Here is a 23,530-nt window from a genome sequence, read left to right as displayed (position 1 = left end):
CGCGGTGTTCAACACTTGGCTCTACCAACTACAAGGAAGGCTGTCTTGGCTCTCCATAGTTAAGCCCACAGCCCAGCCTGGGCGTCCTCCTGCAAGCTGACCAGGTTGTGCCTGCGTGTACCCCTGGAAGAACAGCCTGCTTACTACACATTTCTCAGCAGCCCGTACACATGAGCACAGCATCACTTCCTGCTACATAACCCTGTCCTGGCAGCACTAGCCCCTCCTGTCTTGTCACTACCAAGAAACTGTTTCTTAGTCGCTTCCCCCAGGTGTCCTCCGTGTATCTTCCAAAGAAGCCCTGTCTCCCCAGTGTTGGTGTTAATGCCTGGGTATCTTGTTAGAGGGCCTCTTTGGATGGCCATCTCACCTTCAGAGCTCAGCCAAGGCATCTTGAGGTAAACCTGGCATCACCATCACCCACAGCCACAGCACATCACAACTGTACTATCCCTCATGGCTCTCACTGTCATCACGTGGTGAGCCGCCTTCCCCTATCTTTAAGTCACCCGTTTTAAAGATATTTCCAACGACATGGTCTATTGCATTCAGGATGTACCATCGAATCCAATAGGGCTTCCGCACTATAAAATATTGTTTCTTACAGTACAGTAAAAATGGTTTCTTAACACTTTGTCTCACATATAAAGGACAGCTAGAAGACGAAAGCCAAGGGAAGACAGGCTAAAACTCTCCACTTCTGGCTAGATGATTCTTGAGCAGATCCACTTTTGTAGTTGGCTAGATTAGTCAAGGGTGGCCCTGACCTTTGGAAGTTAGCAAGAAATAGCCATGCATCAGTCCTGATTTGTCATTATTGACCCAGGTGGTTGAACATTAATGAAATCCCCTCATTTCCAGCTGGTTCTAGAGCTCAGCTTTTGCCCAAAACAAAGGTATCATCATAGCCAGGGAACATACTTATTCTTTTCACAAAGGAGAATTTTAAAACGCTGTCTTAACATGTCTTTAAGAAAGAACGCTGGGAAAGGTTGGTCTCATAAAGAAAAAGCCACTAACTTCCACACTAGCCAGAGGCCACTAGAAGGCCCATTAACATAAGCCCTTGGTTGGCCTGCAAATACTCGGAAATAGAGAAAAGCCAACTCCCTTAACTAGGAATTGAACATAAGAAATTAGCAGCTGATGCATTTAAAGTAAACCCTTCAAGGAGGCAGAGCGTGAGGGTTCAGCCTGGGTACCAGCGACTTCCAGTTCCAAGTCAGCTACATTTCATCAAACCCAGCTCAGGTAACTCTAGAAGAAGCTGAACTAAGCATGTCTACCTTTGCACTATTGACTCAATAAAAAGCAAGAGATATAGAAACTAGGAGACGATTGTCCAGTCTGTTCTTTTCTGTTCTCACTCCAAACGTCAATAACCCCACCTAGGCTCCATGAGAAATGATAGCCGGATTTACAGGCAGATGGTTGGGGCTGACTTTGTTTACTGTTCTCTCTTTAGTTACTCAGATCCTTGCATGGAGAGAGCAAGCCGCTTGCTTTCTTCTGACATTAGCAAAAGTTTGAGTCAGAATGCTTAAAAAATAAATGAGTCTTTTCTTACACATTTGTTAAAAAAAAACAAAAACAAAAACAAAAACCAACTTTCACATCAGATTTGCAAAGCCAGTGGGGTTTTCTACTGACAGCAAATGATGTCATTCAGCAAGTTCCTTGAAAACAGTGTATTCTTATGACTAGAGACCTATTTACCTTAGAAACTGATGAGCATGCAAATGATTAAGATCTGCAACAATGAACACTGTACAACAGTCTGTGAGGTACTTGCCATCTGGCTGACTGAGCACTAACACTGGCCTCAGCAGTCGGGGTGGTGGTGTCTATTTATCTCTTTGAATAGAGCAAAGGGTCCCCAACCAGTTGATCAGGGCAATGGTCACTGCAGTGCCTTTCAATCCTTGCTCCTTCCTGGAAGCCCCATCCAGGCAGCTCAACCCTTCCCAGAAGTAGAGTTTTTCCTCCCCCACAGCAGGGCTGAGTTTATAAGGGACTCACAGGGAGCTGGATCACTGCATGAATTCACTGTCCTTTTAGGAAACTTCACGGCAAGATAACTTACAATTCTGGAGGAAACATCTTCAGGTATATTCATTGCCATTTCTATTTGATAAGGGAAAAATGCCAAGACTTTCCAAACAAGGAAAGGGATTAATATTTTCACTGCTGGCTAGATGCCTCAACAGCAGGTCACTATGTTTTTATGTGCTCTCTGTAAATTGCGTTTTATTAGATAACCACTAAAAGGCCAGCAAACACCAGGGCAAATGGGCCAATTGCATTCATTTAAAACACACATGTAACACTGGAAGTTCTTAAAACACATAAGATAGGTGCCTTAGGGAACATAACATAGAGCCCTGGTCATGACTTAAAAAAGAAAGGAAGGAAGGAAGAAAGGAAGGAAGGAAGGAAGGGAGGGAGGGAGGAAGGGAGGGAGAGAGGGAGGAAGGGGGAAGGAGGAGGGAGGGAGGAGGGAGGGAGGAAGGAAGGAAGGAAGGAAGGAAGGAAGGAAGGAAGGAAGGAAGAGTGAGTCTGGAATTTTAATTTCCAGCTAGCAAGAACACACTTGTCCTAACAGCCTTTTCAAGACAATGTATGAAATGAAACATGATGTATACACAGAAAAAATAGTGGGGGTGGGGGGGAAGCTTATAGGAGTGGGGAGAGGGAGATCAACAGTGTCTAGTTCATTATGAACAGAAAGACATTTCCAGAATTTAAAAACACCCACACTCTTCATTCCTAAGAGAGCTTTTGACTTGAAGGGATCACTCATGTCTCCTTCTCTCTACAGTATATACAATGAAAACCTGTGGTTTCCTTTTCTTACAATTTCTCTTCCATTCAATTACCAACTCTAAAGCTGACGATTGAAAACACCCCAGTAGAATACATCCTCCTTCCATTTTGAAAAAAACAGAAAACAAAAAACAAAAAAAACACAAAAAAAAACCCAAAAAACAAAAACCAAACCAAAACAAAAAAACCCCTAAGATTAATTTTTAAAAGAAACTCATCTCAACATCAAGTTTATATTACAAGAGACAGTATCAGCAAGTATAACTATCCAGTACAGAACCTTCTATGGCACTATGATTCTTATTATATTATTTTTCTGAATTAGAATTTTAAAACAAGGATCATACCCTAGACTACTCTTTTTAGCCTCATTTTAAGCATTTGCTCCACTCTTTACAACAGAACACTGAATACCTCAGTTCCACATCCAAAAAAAGATGTGCTGTAAGGAAAGTTACATTTTCATTAAAAAATTACACATATAAATCAAAACCTATGTTAAATATTTAATAATCTCTCTCCACCCAATGTGAACAGTTCCGTATGAAATAATTTACAGTGGTGCTTCATGGAACACGCTTTCAGAGTCGATGAAACGTACATTGTAGATGCGACGAGAATAAACCCATTCTCTTGCGGCATGATGGTGGGCACACCAGCTCATTGTGGCCAGCTAAGTCCTTAAGGTTCAAGACGAAGTTTACGCAGACTCATCGTCCCAGTGTCACAGTGCTTTCTTGTTGCTTGGCACAATATGGAACGTGCAGTTCCGTCAATGAACTCCTGAGGATTGTACAAAGTAAACAAACTGTAATGGATGCATCGTACCATCTACTGAAGAGGAAGACGTGAGGTCCTGCTTGTGAATTGTGAAATAGTTTGAGTCTGGGTACCCATGAGTTAAAGGAGGATTTTCTGAGGTCATTTAGGTCTTCATTCTGGAAAGGAAATGGGGGGAAAAATACGTTATCACAGGCACCTGAAAACGTGTATTCAATCACAATATGGGAGGCTCAACCCTTTCAGAAGGAAGACTTAGGAGATGAACTGATGTTATAGGTGTAAGTAGTAGTGTGCACCTACATAAAACTAACACATTGTATATAAGTTTTCTTTCAAAATGCAAATATTTATTTACAGCAGTCCCAAACTAAAGTAGTCAATACTACAGCAAACAAATCAATGTGATCCATACATTTCAGAGTTTTAGCAATTCTTTGGGGTTATGTTTGAAGCAAACATATACATTCTAGTTCTCATTTAAAAATATTATAAAACACAATGAACAGTTAGAGCCTACACTCAAACTTCCCATTTAGGTGTAATAGAAATTAATTGAGGAAAAGCATTACCTTTCTTCTCTGCAATTCAAGAAAGCTCACCACAGCGGGGCATTATCTGTCATTCCCCCTTCAGGGAAGAGACCCTTTATGAACCCCTGAAAACACCTCTTGCTTTCAAGTTTTACATCAGACAGTACCTATTTTTCATGCACTCAGAATTTAATCTATACTTATCAATATTTATAGAGTGCCCAGAAGAGTCTGCAACAGAATGGATTATCATAAACACTTGTTGAATGAGAAAAATGGTTACATTAAGTGCCATGGAGTATGCAAAGTTAAATCATGCTGAAGTTTGCCTTAGAGCAGTCTCAGAAAGGCAGGAGAGTTTCATTATAAATAGACAGAATGTGAAGCAAACAGGTGAATTTCACAACAGGTGCACACAGGGAACATTCTAGGTGCACAAAGGAGGGGAAGAGGACTTGTAGCTAAGAACATTAGTTAAGTACCTCACTGACACATTTGGCTGCCTTTGGAAGAAAAGGGATAATCCGGGGATGTGGAAACAGGGATTGTCACCCTAGTGTTTGTACAAGGCTTGCCACGTAGCAGGTGCTTAATGAATGCGAGCTGAACAAAGGACAGGCGTGCCACAGACTTGCCATTGAAGACATGATAGAACAAGAAGGCTTAGGGTGGTAAGAGACCAGCAATGGGTAGGCCATAAGAAGGACGCAGCTTCAGAGGACTGCCGAAGACGGTAAAGAACATGCAGAGGTAAATATCCAGATCTGGGGCAGGTACATGGTGGAAACCTCTATGAACAGTCCAGGAGGTCTTTATCTAATTACAGGGATAACAGAGGCAAAGCTTGCAGATAAGGTCGAGGTCCAGGAGACACAAGGAGAGGACAGTGCTTTCTAAAACTCACACGCATAAATACTGACCAACACAACTTGTTTTTCCTCTCTCCCTTGGCTCTCCCTAGTTTTGTTTTTGAGACTGGGTCTTGCCACATAGCCCAGGATGTCCTTGAACTCATGATTCTCCTGTCTCATCCTTTCCAATGTTGGGATTATAGGTGTGTACCCCCAAGCCTAGCCTCTATCTCCTTTTTAAGGGGCTGGTTATGACTCTGATCCATTAACATTTATTATTTAGATACTGGATTTCAGATATGTCCAAGTTTACCAAATGAAGACTCTAATTTTATGAGGAGGTTTCTATTTATTTTATAATATTAACTCTGCCTCTAAAAGACAAGCTACTTTTTACTTACTAATAAAGACTCCAGCATAGAGATGCCAAAGTAAAAACAAACAAATAAAAGTGTCCTGAGTTTCTCCCTTTAACTGCAGTGAGATAGAACTTACTTCATGGGGAGAAAAGGCCAGGCCATCCTTCCAACAACCCCAGCTGGGCTATGATACTCAGAGCCAAGTTTTGGGGTTCTCATTTACTTTTCAATTTCTTCTGAACTCCTATCAGATTATCAAGAGACAGCTAGACACAGATTCACAGCTCTGGGCCTAAAATGAGGTGGGTCACACGCTATTAAACAACCTATGAAAAGAAACTGCCAACTATACAATGCAGAGGGAGTGGGGGAATGAAGGGCATACAGCATGTTTTTCATTTCATATCTGGCTCTCCTCCAGAAGGCTGACGAACAGCTTAGGTTGGGAACAAACTGTACCCAGGTTTATCATCACACATGCCAAACTGCATCATGGGTGTACAGGGCAGAGACTACGGGACCCTGGGAGGGGAGACAGAAAGACGGCCTTGCTGTATGCTTAAATGCACTGCTTTGCACCACCAGGCGCCCCTTTTGTAACTTTACATAAGCATGTCCAAAAAGCAGGAAATAAAAGAAGAACATATACCTTCATCAAACAGCTTGCTCCCAAGGTCATAGCCCACTGCTTTAAAAAAGTCTTTGATATAAAACCCACTAACACACACTTCAGCTACAAGTATCACCTGCTGGTGTCACCAACTTACGAGTACAGGGAAAAGTGAAAACGGGAGTTGATGTGGGAAGGACAGAACAGAGGGAGTCTGAAGCGCACACCTGCCTGGCTTTGCACAGTGGTGTGAACCTGTGACTGCACCGAAAGGCAAGTAGCCACCAGGTCACGAGACAGACGATGCCAGTGAAAACCGTCCTTCTCTGTGGTCTTTTTGGAGGCAGCATACTTATTCCGATCGTGCAGCCATTGTTTGCCGCGGTGTTCATGGGATGCCTTCTCAAGTTCCCATTTCTCTCCGCAACTGCCTTCTCAACCTCAGCATAGTCTTTCCCATGGTCTCTATAGCAGCCAGTCTTAGCTCTTGGAAAGCACATTTGATCTTTAGGCACAGCCAAAAAGCTTTCATAGCCAAATATGGTGAATAAAAGGGGGACGAATAAGCAGGGTTGATGGTTCCCCATGACCTGTTATCTAAAGCCAGAGAGCTTCAAGACTGAAGTTCAAAGGCTTTCCCTCTTTTTGTACATCAGGGAGAGACTATAGACTTCATAGACAGACCTCTCCAAGGCTTTATGAGACTTATTTTCATCTTTCCACATCCTTATGACCACACTCTTGCAATCTAAACAGACTGAACCTACAACACCCAAAGTACCAGAAAGGAAAGGCTAAGCTCTAGGTGTGTATGTCTTTGGAATTTAGGAATATGTTTCAAAAAAAAAAAAAAGGATAACCGCACTGGATTCTCACCATCATGCAATTCAATAAATATCTTTGACAAACACAAATGCAATGACAGAGACCATGATAAGCAACAACAAAGATGACACAGCCATATGTACATGCAATGTCCTTGATCTGCACAGCCTCTACTGGCAGACACCAGTCACCCATACCATGTGGTCACCCTACTTTCCAAATGCAAGAGCTCACTGGTCCTATGCATAACATGGAAACCAAATGTAACACATTTCCTCAACAGAAGACACTGTGCAGATATCAAGTGGTGATGTTCTGTCATACATCCTCTCTAGTCACATCTCTGGGGAATAACTTCTGAACCCAGAAATGTTATGCACCTGTCATGAGATTTAGTAGCAGGAAATTACACTTTGACAAAATTTCATCACCACATCAGCATCTACTGTGCCCTCCTGTGTGTATCTTTTTGTAAGATAAAACCCACCTAATCCTGCTGCCAGAAAATGAAAAATGTAATTTTAAAGCATTATCAAATAAGTCAACACTTAAGCAATGCCACTTGAGTCCAACAGATTATTGCATTATTGCATCCAGAAAGAATTTACATCTTCCGGAACTGTACCCACTTAAACTAGGCCTACTCGGGCTGAAAAACAAACACAGCTTTTGCCTCCTTTCACATTGTTTTGGTCGGATGATCAGCTTTGACTGTGAACATTGAAAACAGCATGCAGCTAAAACAGAAGAGCAGGGGAAGGGTCTGTACTCTTCCAGCAACCCACTTTCAATCAGAGCTGGCATGTTTTGAAACTTGTTGCCATTCTGTAGGGTCAAGTGCAAAATAGTATTAAGTGTCTGACCAGAGTTACTATTCTTGATTCTTAGGAAACAGGAATTTAAAAAATATATATATTTGGCCACAAAGTAACCCTCCCTCATCTAATGGTATTTTTAAAAGGTCTGTAAGGGCTGAGTTTCCTTCCATGGAGATGGCTGTTTGAAATCTCACTGTGTATTTAGCAAGATGATTTCCTATCAATTAAACCCTCTACTTAAATGTGTCAGGGTCTGTGAATGTTGCTTAGAAAAGAGATACTTGGTTCTTTTGGCATGTACAAGGTCCTGGATTCAATCCACTGAATGTCAAAAATAGTGTCTAAACAGCACATTAGTTTTTTTATTGAACATAAATACGTGTTTTTAGGAAAGTTATAACACAGAACACTACAAAATACAGGGAGATCTAAAGAAGGAAAAAACATTGTTTATAATGCCTGGCACCCATGGGTAACTGTTAATCCGTGTTAATTTCACAATTTACATGAAAGGTTTGAGGTTTTGCAACCCTGAATTAATTTTTAAATATGTTTTTTTTTAAGAGAAAACTAACATTCAAGTTATCCTTCCGCACTTTCTCAGTCTTAAAAACATGTGAAGGGAGTCATGTGAAATTATTGGCCCGTTTTAAAAGTCCCTCTTGCATCCTATCCTTTTTCTCGTCTTCCTAATTCACTGTTTGTAATTAGAAGCTGGGTAGGCTGCTGCTTTCCAAGCTCTGCTCTCCCAACTGGGAAATGGAGAGGGAAGAAGTAGAAGTTTGAGAGTTCAAACATTCCTGTCGGGCACTGGTCTCTGGTCCAACATGGCAACTGTGATGCTAGCGCTAGCATCCTGTATCATCTTCCATCACTTCTCCACTTCATATTTCTAAATGGGTCTCTCACTAAATCTAAAGCTCACAGATTCAGCCAGACAGGCTGCCCCGCAAGCCTCAGGGATCCTCTTGCAGATGCCTCCCAGGACTAGGTTTACTTGCACACACCACCATACCCAGCTTTTGAAAAGGGTTTCTGGGGATTGAGCTCAGATCCTTACACTTGCAGAGCAAGCATTTTATCAGGGAGATGCTGTGGGATGGTCTGTATGTCAAATGTGTTGCTCTGATTGGTCAATAAATAAAACACTGATTGGCCAGTGGCCAGGCAGGAAGTATAGACAGGACTAACAGAGAGGAGAAAAGAAAGAACAGGAAGGTGGAAGGAGTCACTGCCAGCCACCGCCATGACAAGAAGCATGTGAAGATGCCAGTAAGCCATGAGCCACGTGGCAAGGTATAGATTTATGGAAATGGATTAATTTAAGCTAAAAGAACAGTTAGCTAGAAGCCTGCCACTGCCATACATTTTGTAAGCAATATAAGTCTCTGTGTTTACTTGGTTGGGTCTGAACAGCTGTGGGACTGGTGGGTGACAAAGATTTGTCCTGACTGTGGGCAAGGCAGGAAAACTCAAGCTACAGGGAGACATCTCCCTGCGCTTGCAGGTCTACTGTTTTCTTCGTTGTTTGTCTGTTTTTGGCTTTTTGAAGACAGGGTTTCTCTGTGTAGCCCTCGCTATCCTGGGAATTACTCTGTAGACCAGGTTGGCCTCAGAGATCCGCCTGCCTCTGCCTCCTGAGTGCTGGGATTAAAGGGGTGTGTCCTGATTTCCACACAGTTACATCCAAGTTCATGCCAATGTCATTTATTCCTCCAGCTTTCTCCCTGGTGCTGCTAATGCAATAACTCCTGGTACTACTAATTTAAATATCATATTTTCTAGACTGCTGATCTATTAAAAACATATTCCAAGAAGACTTTAAAAATCATTCCTCAATCTAGTAGATGAACCTAGAAGATTAAAGAATAGCAAAGCAGAGATCAGATACGCCAGTTGCAAATGTTGTCACACTGCAATAAACAGATATTCCTTAATTATAACATTTGTTACCACACAATCTGAGATGAAGAAATGGGAGAACCAATCTACTTGGTAGACCGTGAAACAATTACTAACAGGATCCTGTGACTGACAGAGCTCTAACATATGAGTCAGATGGAGAGACACCTCTGCCAACCCTACCAACTGTCCACTTAAGGAAAAGGAAAGCTAAGTCCAGAGAGGTTCGAAAGGTTGGGGTACAGGAGAATTTATTTGGTCTCTAGGAGTTAAGAAGTATTATGACAAGTTGAAGTTTTGGAAGGAAGTGAAACTAGGTAGTGAGAAAGTGCTGTCTATTTCAATGCCTTCCAGTGATCACACCAAAATAAGGCTGAATGAAAGTGAGAGGTAAGGACTTAGATAGCTGCTACCTGATGCTGAAACATGGAAAGGCATTTAAGCTAAAGAAAGAAAACTTCTTTTCAAACTAGTCAAGACTGAGTTGGCAAGACTGGGTTTCGTGGTCTTAAATGGCAAAGGGTAACCAACCAGACCAAACACATGCTTTAATGGAGTTGCTTAAATAGTGCTCGTGCCTGGTGCCAGTCACATGGGGAGAGCTGGTGAAAATAACAAAGTTGCTGGCCAGACCTCCATGAGCACAGGGTTGCCAGGGAGAAAATCCAGGATGAAGTGCCAACATGTGAGAGGCCATCTCGCTCCAATTCCTCCTTTGTGCCCACAAAAGACCTTCTAGCAGGGTTGGTGACTTCAGGAGACCACCAACGAAGAAAGGCAAGCTGTATTAAAAAGGAGAAATCAAGATCGACCAAGGAGGCAATGGAGCCTTTTGGTTCCTCGGTGGCCTACTGGGGTGAATGCTGCCCCACTGTGGGTTCCTCTTTCTCTGGCTGCCACTGTGCTCTAGAAACGTCTCAAAATGATTAGGGATGGGGGACAGAAATTTAAATGAAGACGTTCAGTTCTCAATGAGCAAAGGTGTGTTGTCAATAATAAATTTAAATAAAATTCAAAAATATTTTAAACTGAGGCTAGAGAGATGGCTCAGAGGTTAAGAACACTACGTGCTCTTCCAGAGGGACCCAGAGTCCCAGCATCCACATGGCAGTTCACAGCATCTGTAACTCTAGTTCCAAGGCATCCAGAACCCTCTTTGGGCCTCCGTAGGCACCAGGAATGCATGTAGTGCACATACACACATACAAGCAAAACACTCACACTTATATAAAATAAAATTAATTTTAAAAATCCTCTTAAACCAAAGTAATTTTGCATTCCTTTAATTAATTAGGGGGGAGCACAATAATAAAGGAAATGGTATCAAGGGCACCACAGTGTCCCTGGAAACGGGTAAATCAAAATGCCTTCGATGTTTCCATCAAGACCATATGTTACTATGATTAATCATTTTTGTCAGCTTGACAGATCTAGATCACCCAGGAGACAATCCTTTGTGTGCGTTGCTGAGAGAGTTTCTCGATTATGTTAACTGAGGCAGGAAGACCCACCCTAAATGTGGACGTGGATCCAGGAGAGAATGAAAACGATAGAGTGGACAGAGTGGGCTAAGCAACAGTATCCATCTCTCTCCGCCCCTTATCTGGGAACATCACGTGACCAGCTGCCTCCTGCTCCAGTGGTAACTTCCCCACCACGATAGACTGTATCCCTGAATCATGACCTTACATAAACCCATCCATCCCCAAGCTGCCTTTGTCAGAGCCATGAAATAAGTAATATGTACGGCCACATATATGACAGAATCAGAGGAGAAAGACTTAGAAAAATTCTTCTACAATCCATAGCTGACCATAAGTGCCATGGGGCAGGAAGTCTTTCACACTCGTGGGGGTTGTTTCGACAGCATATTCTCTCTTACTGGAATTACGGTCTAGTTAGTTCTGAAATTTATATTGTAACATCACGTCACTTTTGGGTTTGGGGTTTTATTTTGTTTATAATGGTCAGAATACAAGAGACGGAATTTATAAGTCTGGCTTAGATACAAACCAGTGGATGTAAATTACATCACGGCTTCCTTTACAATGTGGTGCAGAGGGAGTAAAGAGGATTTGCAACACAGTTTCTGTAATTGGACAAAACGGAAGGAGGCAGACCTACGGCCACAACCTTTCTTTGGCTCTCAACACTAAATAAGTTTCTCATGTGTGCTCTGTCCCTCAAGTCTGATTGCTCCAAGAAAGCAAACCCCTGATTGCATGTGAGTGGGCATCCGGATACCCAGTTGTTTCCCAACCATCGTCAGTTTTTCCATAACAACGTGCGAACAGGGCCCAGAGCATACATTCACACAGACGGCCCTGGATCTGCAGGGAACTGAGGTAACAATCGTTACCACAACTGACATCACTTTTGGCAGCTGGAGAAATAGGAAAACCTGTGTTTAATCTACTTCTTGATTGCCACAAATGTGAGTCGGAGTCCCCAGTATTATGCTTGTGGTTGACTTTATGGAAGATTTTGGTAATACAAGAAAAGTCTATGGAGCCAAACAAGAGACTTTTAAAGGAACCACAGAGCACCTCAGCAGTGTGGCCTGATTCCCACACGGAAGGTGGTTTAAACCGGTCTACCAGAGGACAGCGCCACTCCCAACAGTTCCTGGGAGTTCAATGTCAGGAAAAAGACTTGCTTTCCCCACTACACACATCTATCTATTTAACATCTCCAGGAAACCCTGATGTCAAATTGCAAGGAAAAAGTTTTTCTGGGTGGCCCTGGCTCCCTTCTTACTTTGAGGAGACTGCTGGGGTGGGGAAGCGCATGTTGTAGTGAATTTGATCTTTGTTTGAAATTAAGTGAACAGTTCCAAAAAAAGAGGTGGTGGTGGGGGGGATTGAACTAATAAAAGAACACTTTCTTTCTGAAACTAATTGAAAGTACATAAGAATATGGCATTATTTCCAAATTCATTAAATCCCACAGTTCTCACTGATCTCAACTTAAGAATTCTTAAGGAAATACAATCTAACAAGCTTTTGGAATATGAGGCTAAATTTTAAACAGAATCTTATCACTCCTTGGCCTTTTAGCTAGGATGGAGTGTAAACGAAATAAGGGAAGTTAGAAAAGCACGCCACCCACGTTTGAAAACACAAGTCCACATCTAAGATTTGTACGGAATGGGTGGTGTTAAAGATGAGCTACAGATATTCCTCACAATAAATCAGTGATGGGTACTTCATCCGATGTTCTATTTTCATTTCTACTGCTGCAATAAAACACTGACAACAAGCAACTTAGAAGAGAAAGGGCCTTATTTGGGTGACGATTCCACGCAACAATCCATCATTGAGGGGAAGTGAAGGCAGACACTTGAAACAAGTCATACTACATCGGCCATCAAGAAAGAAACAAAGGCATGCGTCCTTGCTTACCTGCTTGCTTCTTCTCAGCTAGCTTTTTCCTCTCTCATACTGTTCAGAAGGACCCCTTGACTAGGAAATGGTACTGCCCACAATGGGCTGACATCAATTAACAATCAAGTCAATACCCAGAGATACTGGCCACAGGCTAACTGGACCTAGAGAATTTCTTATTAAGACCCCCTACTCAAGTGACCTTAGGTTTTGTCAAGTTGACAGTTAACATTAACACCCTGGATTGCCACTTACTCCAGGGATAAATGAGTAACTTACATAGAAATGAATTCTAAAATGCATTTTTGGGAAAGTCGACCTGCCAAAGGATACTTTGCGAATGAAAACGGAGCTATTGCATAGCTTTGATGTCTGTTAATAACTGACCATTCTGTCTAGCTTCAAACTTATTCACAAATTAAAATGTCAATGGAAACTAAGATGACTTGTATGACCTCTCTCCTTGTCCTATGCTCTGTGATTTTAGGCAAGTTACTTACTCTCCTGACATTTAATATTTTCATCTACAACATGAAATAACAATAATGATTGCATAGGGTTATCATGGAGCTATAGTGAGGGGATACATGGAATCCTCTTATTATGCACAGCACAGAAGTCCTTAATCTGTGGCTCTTTTGTGGCTGCTCTGATTAAGAACTAGATATCCTCATGATAGCTGAAAACATACCAGCTGAGCCTAGCTTATGGAACTAGCGAGCACAAATGTGGTCCAGAGACCACACTCCAGCGACCGGCTAGAGCTGAAGGCAGAAGCAGGATGCAGTTTCAGAAGAGAGATACAGTTACTAAGAAGGGGAGATAGCATGGGAAACGACAGAACAGAGAAGAAAGGCAGAAGGCAGTGGAGACGCTCACACTATGCCCTGTGGTATGATCTATATACATGGACGGGGCACAGCGTAGTTAAAGAAGCAGGACAGTCGCACTCATTTGAGGTCTCAATGCCATCTGCAAAAGGTCACTTCTGCTGCTTAAAGAAATTAGAAGCTGGAAGCCCCCTTGCCCTTTCTAAGTCTGACAATAAAAAGCCTTTCACAAAGAAACTACAAGATCAAGCCCAGAGGGGTGTTCACGGAGGTGTTTTTAATGCACCGTTTCTAGTTTCTAAAGCATGTTTACCATTGTGGGGGAGGAACAGGGTGGCTTGGGTTTCTAAATTCCTTCCTTCAATCTCTCATCTGAAGGAACTGAACAGGACAGTGCCCTGACCAGTCAGGGCTGCCTGAGCAACTTGAAAAGCTGAAGTCGATGCCAGATGCAGTGGAGTCTAACCATTGGCAGCCGGAGGAGCGGGGCGGGGGTGGGGGGGTGCTTTGAAAGATAATCTGAAAGAGTTGATAATGCATACATGGCTGCCTGCAACTCCCAGGCCTTGGAAGAAGACACTGGTGTAGATTCCTGTCTAACTGCAAACAGTTCTTTATTGTCTCACACAAAGAAGCAAAATTCTCTCTGCTGGCAAAGTGGGTGACCTTTCACCTGCTGACCCCAAAGGTCCTGTGCCTGCCTTTGCTTTCATCTTCCAAGTCTCACTTCTACTTGGTTCTAGAGAACGGCCCTCTCGTACCCGTGTGTGTGTGTGTGTGTGTGTGTGTGTGTGTGTGTGTGTGTGTGTGTGTGTGCTTGCTTGCTTGCTTGCTTGCACACACATATGTAGGCCAGAGATCAACTTTGTGTCATTCTTCAGACACCACATGAACCTTGTTTTCTTGAGATAGGGTCTCCCAATGGCCTGAGATTCGCCCAACAGGCTTGGCTGGCTGGTCAGTGAGCCCCAGAGATCTACCTGTCTCTGCCTTCCCAACACCGGGATGGTAAGTGTATGATCCAAGGCCAGCACTTTCACATTGGCTCTGAGAGGGATTGAACAGGTTCGGACGCTTTCCAAGGCACCTTCCTAACCTGGCTTTTCCCCCAGGCCCCCGTTCTTTCTAAGTTGGAGAAGTCCTTGGCTTGGAAGTTACTTGGCTGGGTGGTCTGGCTGAGCCAAATATCCCTGAGGACTAATGTGCCCAATTCTTAATAAGTAGGCGGTGACATTGTGATAGAGCTGCATCGGTGTGTTATAGACAAGTTGTGGCTTCCTTTATATTCTCCACATGCTGGTGTTAGGAAACGGAGCCTTAGGATGGTCACTAAATCATGAAGGCGAAGGAACAATGGTGCCTATATAAGACACGAGAGTTTGCTGTCTGTTGTGGCCCACAAGGCTACCAACAAACCAGGAAGAAGGGCCTCACGAGACAAGAGATCAGCAGTATCTTGGATCTCGGCTTCCCCAGGCTTCAGAACTGTGAGAACCAGGCATGTCTTGTTTAGCCACCTTTATGGCTTGAATGGGAAACGTTCGCTGTGGGCTCATGGGTTTGGACACTTGGTCTGCAAGCGGTGACACTAGTTTGGGAGGTAAGGCACATCTGGAAGAAGTGGGTCAATGGGGGGGGGGAGAGCCTTTGGGGTGCCAGTCTGACGCCACTCCTGCAGGAACCTCTCTGATTCCTGACTAGTGACACACCCTGGCCACGGACACGATGCCATCAGCCACCATCGCTGTCCATCGCCACAGTCGCGAGCAACGCCTGCCGCCATACCTGCTTCACCATGACTGACTATGGAGCCATAGCCAGATTCAATTCTTCTTCTCTTATGTCTTCAGGTGTTCTATCGTAGTGATCAAATGAGTAACTGTTCTACAGCCACCCACTCTATTTTGTACCTTAGCGAGAACTAAGACAGAAACTCTGAGGAACTCACAGTAACAAGGAAGAGAAGCGTGGCCGCCTTCTAGACCACCGATATCCGCACAAGGGGCCTCTGTGCTTCAGCTGAAACATGCACTTGAGGCTGATACCATCTCTGTGTAGCTATCTTCTTATCTCCCAGCCTTTCACTCAGTTTCTAGACTAATGTTCTCAGACAAAGTTGGTAGGAAAGTTTTTTTTTTTAGATCATGGGGGACTTTGGTAATATCTGCACACACTTCTGGTTGTCTTAACTGAAATAGGGTCTAGTGGGAAGAGGGCTATTAGTTTCTCTTGGGTAGAGGACACAACTTCTGCTAAATGTCCCGACCACGGACACAACCGTCAGTTGCGGCAAAGAATTAGCTGTCTTCAAAATGCCAATACTGCCTGAGAAATCCTGCCCTGGGGCTGCTGCCTCCAGCTGAAAAAGTGGGGGTAGGATGATCCAAATGTGGCTTGTGCACTGCTTCTGGGATTTGAGAAGCCCTCAGAAAGAGCATAAGGTGCTTGCCTCGCCAGTTCCAAGTCTGAGAACTTCCTACATTTAGAGCCCACCACTGGCATGCTAGTTTAGAGTCCCGATATGGCCCTCCTTATATCCAGACCCTATTCAAAACTATTATGCTTGCTTACACCTTAACTTGTGCTAGGTCCTGTTTCCTCAGTAACTTTTTTTTTTTTTTTTGCTAGAAGACAGCTAGTTAATCCAATCAAAAGCCATGGTTCCCTTCTCTTCCTCCAGAGAAACTTAGAGATGCAGTATCATAGCAAAGCACTAACTCCAGAGGAGAGGGCCAGAGTCTGGAGAAGAGGAGCAAGATGAAGTACTGGACTACATGTCCTGACCAAGAAAAAAGAGGGGGACTTCACTAGGAGATACATTTAGTCCTCCCAAGTCTGGGTCTTCACCCAGCTTAACCTGCATTGACTCACCAGTCTTGAACAGGGCCTCTATTTGCTTCCACAGTAAGACAGAGAAAATATCTGTCCCCACAATCAGATGCAAATGCAGGGAGATAACAAGAGAAGGATACTGGGAACAAAGAGATGGCTTATTTAAGCCGCTTGTGATTATTAGTTCTATGTTTTGTCCTCAAGTGTCTAGGAGTAAAAATAAAGTTACGAATTAGATTTTTACTGTTCCAGAATCAGTTGACTTTTTAGAACCAATCCCCGTTCCAACTGAAATCTTAGACTACATCTAAATCAGAATGCTGTGACCTAGATGTTTAAAGTATCCACCTAGAAAGATGATGTACTATTAAAAACAAAAGACAAAGGCAAACAAACAAACAAGCATTATGATGTGAGACTGAGACCCGAATTCCAGTTGCTGTGTTACAATCTGCCTGGGAAGGCACTTTCAGGTTTGTTTTCTTTAAGCTTCTCTTAAAGAAAAATATGAAAAGAGAGTAAACGGCTGGGAGTTCAGGTAGCGTCACTGATGAGATCAGGAAGGGTTGAACATTCTAAACACACAAACACAAAACACAAAGAATAAATTGATTTGTAGATGATTAAACAGTTAGCTATTCAGGCTGATCCCTAAGGCAATAACAGTAATAATAGATCCTCCTTAAATACGGCCTCAGGAGCTGCCGTGGTCCCAGCATATAACAAGAAAATGACAGGTTCTATTCTTTCCAGACTGTAGCCCAGAATGCTGACAAAATGTCACACAATTTTGCCTTATTATCAAGCACTAATGAATGGATTGTAATGAATAATTTATGAAGAACCCAAAAGTAGGCTCTCCCTAATTTTGCTTTAAAAAAAAAAAAAAAAAAGGAATTCACCTGAGATTTCTGCCCTAAGCCCATGCCACTAGTGGAACTGACCTTCCTGGTCATGTGGTCTCTTGGTGTTCTCCTCCCATAAAGATAGAAGGAAGAGTTGTGACTGATCAATCTCCATGACAAGCTGGTTCGTTGGAGATGATCATCGTCTTCGCAACACTCCTCACTCCCCTCCCCTATAAGCAATGCCCTTCTGGAACTCTCAGCAGAGCTTCTGGGATCTCCAGACATTCCCATTATACAGGATCCCCTTCCCAAAGGCTCCCAAACAGAGCAACTGGCATTGCTCCAATGTGGCTCATTTCCTGCCTCCAGTGCAGTGGGCCATGTGATTTTAGTGTACAAGTTGAGACCCTGCCTCATGGCCTTTGGTTTACTAGAACTTCCTGCAGGGGGATAACCAAGAGACAAAAGGGAAGCTCAATAAAATTCAACTTTGTATTTTTCCCATTTGAAAATGATGTAAAAATGGTAAAAAAAAAAAAAAAAGTGTGTGTGTGTGTGTGTGTGTGTGTGTGTGTGTGTGTGTGTAAAAGAATGTGGCTGACACTGCTTCCAACTTTCATTTTAAATGTCTCCCTCTTATTTCTATAAATGACCACACTGCCATATTAAGAGCTCGTGGGCTAATATGACAGGAGCGACCAAAGCATTCCTGTTGGGGACACTCTTGATTGTGTCATATTGTGCCGAATTGGAATCATTAAATGAGTTGCTCAAGTTCATGGCACTGGTTGGCAGTTAATCCTGGGGAGGGCTAGGAGTCCGGTTGCTTCCCAAAGCAATGCACTTTCTAACCGTACACTAAACTTACCAGCACAGCTGTATAGAAAAGTAAAACCATCTTAAGAGAGGGAGCAAGGCAGTGTGATTGTCACAGTTAAGGGCAGAGTAAATTTCAAGCAGCCAAATGAACCAATTATAAAATGGGGATTATTATGAAGGTAAATTTACAGAGGAAAGGGGATGAGAATGCTGTAAGACTGTTCACAGGCACAGTTTACAACATTTTAATACTGGTGGCACTAAATGAACAGAGCTTCAAGACACATAAATACTTTTTGTCAAAAATCTGTTCACTGTACTTGGTTCTTTCTAAGCTCTTGTTAGGACATCACAATTAGCTTGGGTCTTCACCTTTAAGTCAAAATGGAGAAACCACAAGGAAAATAAGTCATGAAGATGGAGGGAACTATGCTTCTCATACTTTAATGTACTTAAAAGACATGAGAATACCCCAAACACACCCCTACTGGCACCTCCACCCCAGGAATTTGTTAATTCTACTGAGATTCTACTGAGCAGGTCTGAAGCAGTACCCAAGTCTCTCCATCATCTCTAACCAGCATCCAGTGGGAGCCAGGAATACTGGTCCGAGGACCACTCCGTGGCAAAGGAGGGAGGGATCTACAAGGAAGGAAGAAACCCCCGCTGCAAAGTCTGGAAGAATAAGAAGGCACAGCTGAAGGGCTGATAAGAGGGTTAAACCATCTCCATGTTTCCTACCTCCAAAAGGAAAATGAGCTTCAGTGGCAAAGAGTGCTCAATTGAGACATAAGCAACAACAACAACAACAAAATCTCCAAGAAGGTTCTAGAAGTGTTGACTAAAAAAGAATGAGGAAATCTTTGTTCCTGGGAACTCCTGAACAACCCAGACTTAGATTACTGAAGATTATACTAGGGACAACAGTCTGAATTCTCCAGAACATACTAGCTTGATTCCTCCCATTCCTATGTACTCCCTTCTCTCTTTCTCCCCTTCCCTTCTTCCCATGTCAAACTGATTAAGTCTATTTCTAAGGTGTTACCTCTTCAGTCTCTTAATTTTTATCTCCATCAAGAATTATATAATGGACCTTCAAGTAGATTTTCTGACTTGGATACTGGCAGACATGACAGTTTAAAAATGATCAAACCCTCAAATCTTAAGTCTTCTCTATGGCTGTGACCCTGACTTTCTGTTTAAATACATAGAATCACCCTTCAGATAAAACCCAAAAAGTTTCTTTCTTATATACATGTCATAAGCATTCTATCAGCCAGTCCTGCCCACTCTCTCCTTTCTTTTATGACAATACATTTAAATAAATAAAAAGACTTCATATAGACTTTAAAAAAACTAAAATAAAATAAATCTGTTCAGGGTTCAGACTAATAAAAAATGCCTAAAGTTGAAGAAATTGGAATAGAGGAGATCAGTGAAAATGGTTAACTGTGGTGGTTTGAATAAAAATGGCCCCCATAGGGAGTGGCACTATTAGGAGGTGTGGCCTTGTTGGAGCAGATGTAGCTTTGAAGGAGGAAGTATGTCACTGAAGGTGGGCTTTGAGATCTCAGATGCTCAAGCCAAGCCCAGTGTCACTCTCTTTTCCTGCTGCCTGACCATACAGATGTAGGACTCTCAGCACCATGTCTGCCTGCATGCCACCATGTTTCCCGCCATGATGACAATGGACTAAACCTCTGAACTGTAAGCCAGCCCCAGTTAAATGCTTTCCTTGATAAGAGTTGCCCTGGTCATGGTGTCTCTCCAAAGAAATAGAAACCCTAACTAAGACAGTGACTCAATACATTTTGGTCTTCACAAAGTGAACTCAGATTGCTTTAGAATCAGAGGGTCTCATCTCAGAGAAGTTGAGGACTGGCTTATGCATGAGTTGCTGGGTAAAAGAAGCAGAACTAAGCAGACATTGCTCATAACTCAGTGAGATACATACAGTCTGCACTGTGGTCATCTATATCCAAATAAACCATGTGAGTCTGGCTGTCAATACCACACTTTGATAATCCAAGGAGACTAGCAGGTCATGTTTGATTTTGTGGTCCTAGCAATTGAACCCAAAGCCTCACATTCTAAATAAGCTCTCTCGACCTCAACCTACCCTCAGCTTAGGAGATAAGAATTAAATATCTACAGTCTTCAATTCTGAAACTTTAAAGGTGTGCATGTCAAAATAGGATCCCATCTTCCCTGAACACCCGTCACCGTCTTTCTTAAGGGCAAAGACAATTCATCGTGTAGGTGCCTAGGACCCAGACTGTAGAGAAAATCTAGAAGCAATATATTGTTTTGTAATTGGGGGAAGCAATAACACCATGATGATGCAAAGATGCCCAAGATTAAACACTAAAGCTAACAGACAAGGTTTATTCTGCACAACAACACCATATAGACGAGCAGAAAGTGACAAACTGGTCCCAGTTTCTACGGGAGAGCAGGAAGTCCTGCTCTCCAGTTCTATCCTGATGTCAGCCATAAAGTCTGTCTTGTAGACAGGGAGGTTTTACAGCATTGGGCAGGAGTTCGTGGTTTGATGGTGATTTCCCCCACAAGGCTTGTGTCTGTGATTTCATCAGAAGTGCAGTTTTGTCGGTCTGGAAGAAAAATCTAGGCAAGGCAAACACACACTTTGAAAGACTTTAGGAAATGGTGGGAAAATGACAATGTGGCTAGAGATACTGATTCCCAAACCACTGCCTACCTGTGCTACTGACATGTCGAGTAATTCACATGCATTCTTTTCCTAACAAGCTGGGGCAGAGTGAGAATGCTTTTTATCCAGGACTGTGGGATACAACAGGAATGTCAGCCACCTGCAAGACACCTTCTGTGTGAGCCACAGCCACTGACTGATCCACTGCAAGACCTCAGCTCCACTTACTAGTTAGTGGACCTCAGGCAGCTGGTTAGTCTCAATCAACTCTAAGATCCTCGTAACACAGGGATAAAAGTGTGGCCAAAAAATCAAAGCATCAAAACAATTACACACATCATAGGATAACAGACCTTATTTTAATTTACCATTTTATCACTGGGTATGAGGGTCCTTCCTGTCTTGCCTTTAGCCAATCACGTTTATCGATGAACCATTATTTGGATTGCACTACCCTTAAACTAAGAGACATTCTAAAGCACCTTTATTTGTAGAACTAATGTTTTTCTACTTAATTTATGCAGAAGGCAAAATCATGTCTAGGCACTATAGATTCACACAATATTCCAACAATGCCATAAAATATAATTTTCTGAAGCTGGAAATAAGCTTGCAACTGATGAGTACCCTTGTTAGTCTGTTTTTTTATGTTTCTTATATCTAACCTTCTAACTGTGCTTGCCGCCTAAACAAGAATATATAGACAAATCTTTATGTACTCATTCATTTATCCTAAGGGCCATGTCGCTTGGTTAAGTTATTTCAGCTAAGGCAAAAATAACAGGTTTCAAATTTTGGGAAAGAGACCCCCACAGCTGGCAGTAACTGAAGACAGGAATTTGTTTGGGGTATGGCTAAGGGTAACTATTTGACTAGCCTACAAGAGTGCTTGATTCTCAGCAGTGGCCCCCAGTGCCATTTCAATTTAATAAAATTCTTTAAAACTCTGATTTTTAATGCTACAAACCATGAATTCTGATTGAGAAAATAAAGTAATCTTAATGTTGAGGATAACTGTTTTCAGTTTATATTTATATCCTCCTCCCTCCCATTCTGGAAAGGGAGTCAAGTGTAATCCAGCCTTGCCCATAAACATATATAAAGCAATTTGGACTCTCCATCAACATTGCAGGCTATAGTGGTTACATGCCAAGTCAAATTGAAGGTCTTAATGTACATTATTTTATTTAATCCTTACAACAACACCAAGATTATACTAATGTTCTTGTTTTTAAAACAAAAGAAGGATTAGAAAGGGTGAGTAAGATTCCACGAGATCTCACAGCTAGGATACAGAGCGACTGGGAGGGAAACCCTATGCTTCTAGCCACAAACTCATAGACAATGCTATAAAAAGCATGGGTGGAAGCATTGTTAAACCTTTCATCTAAATAGAGTCCACTGCAATACACAAAGTTATTTTTATAAAAGGAAACCAAGGGTACTCTTCGTGTTTACAGAGGGTAATGAGAAATTACATGCTGAAATGCCACACTGATAAACAGCAACTAAAACAACAGTCCGCCCCAGAGGCACCTGCATATCAGAAATACCTTCCCTGTTGGAAAGCGTCTGCAAATGAGATTGCCATCACCAAAGCAGGCTTTTATCCCTTCTTATGTGTTCTGGGGGAGGGGGGAAGGCGAGGGAGGGGCACTGAAAATGCAATGCCCTCATTTCTGGGGAGTCTAGACAGTGGCAGACACAAGAATTGAGTGTGATTAACAGATCCCAACAAACAAGCACAAGGAAAGCCAAGGAAGGGCAAAGATTGAGGCCTGTCAGTTATGGACCCTATAAGAGAGAATCCTTTTTTCCCTGTAAGGGGCCTAACTATGCTTCCTCCACTGCTTCTGGTTAAGACCTAGTGGCCATGGGGATATTTTTGTCCAGTAGTTTTCCTTCAGTCCTTCTCTCCTTTATTTAGAAAGCTAAAATAAAAAACAGAGAAACTATACTTATATAGTCATGAGCCATACACTATAATAGGTAAATAAAAGTCCTTCACCATCAGAGGCCACAGAAGAACATAAGATTAAAAAGTAAACTATAAACAGCTGCATCTCCCTTCCAATTGTTTACATTCTTAGACATCCAGTTTTTAAAAATATCCCCTGTGTAGATCAAAACATGCTGTGCTTAGAGAAGAGGGAAACAGTGACGTTAGCTTTAAACTACTACACAGTTTACATATAAACAGGGCTAAGTTTATGCAGAATATTCTAGTTGGCAGCAACTGAACTCAATGGCTCAAATGGAGACCTATAATTAAGTGTGCTAATCATCTCCTACAGAAAAATAAAAGAAAACCACCTATGACACTGTTAAAATGATATCTGGCATGAGCCTAAGTTCCGGCCACCCGTCTAGATAATAATTACTAAAAAAAAAAGGCTTTTTCAGGTTGAAATTGGGTGCTGTGCTCTCAGGTCTGAATGAGGGCTGGGGATGTGCCTCAGTTGGCAGAGTGCTCGCTGAGCATACATGAGGTCCTAGGTTGCTCTCCAGCACCATATACACGGGACAGGGAAGTGCATGCCTGGAATCCTAGCACTAAGGTGAGGGACAAGAGAATTAGAAACCCAAGGTCACTCTCAGCAACATAAGCTTGAGGCCACCCTGGCTGGAAAGCCTACATAGGGGTGG

At 42.5% G+C, this 23,530-nt stretch overlaps 1 protein-coding gene across 1 annotated transcript in view; it reads right to left on the bottom strand.

Annotated features, from left to right (window-relative positions):
- Positions 1 to 2,457: 2,457 nt before the first annotated feature.
- Positions 2,458 to 23,530, bottom strand: part of Irs1 (insulin receptor substrate 1) — a 57,679-nt gene continuing 36,606 nt past the window's right edge. The window contains exon 2 of the mRNA XM_028874142.2: positions 2,458 to 3,761. The gene's annotated coding sequence lies outside the window, so the exon portion shown is untranslated. The remainder of the gene's footprint in view (positions 3,762 to 23,530) is intronic.

This window comes from Peromyscus leucopus, chromosome 13, assembly GCF_004664715.2.
Source record: "Peromyscus leucopus breed LL Stock chromosome 13, UCI_PerLeu_2.1, whole genome shotgun sequence".
Classification (NCBI taxonomy): domain Eukaryota; kingdom Metazoa; phylum Chordata; class Mammalia; order Rodentia; family Cricetidae; genus Peromyscus; species Peromyscus leucopus.
The sequence above is the reverse complement of the archived record's forward strand: the minus strand, read 5'-3'. Positions and strand labels throughout refer to the sequence as shown.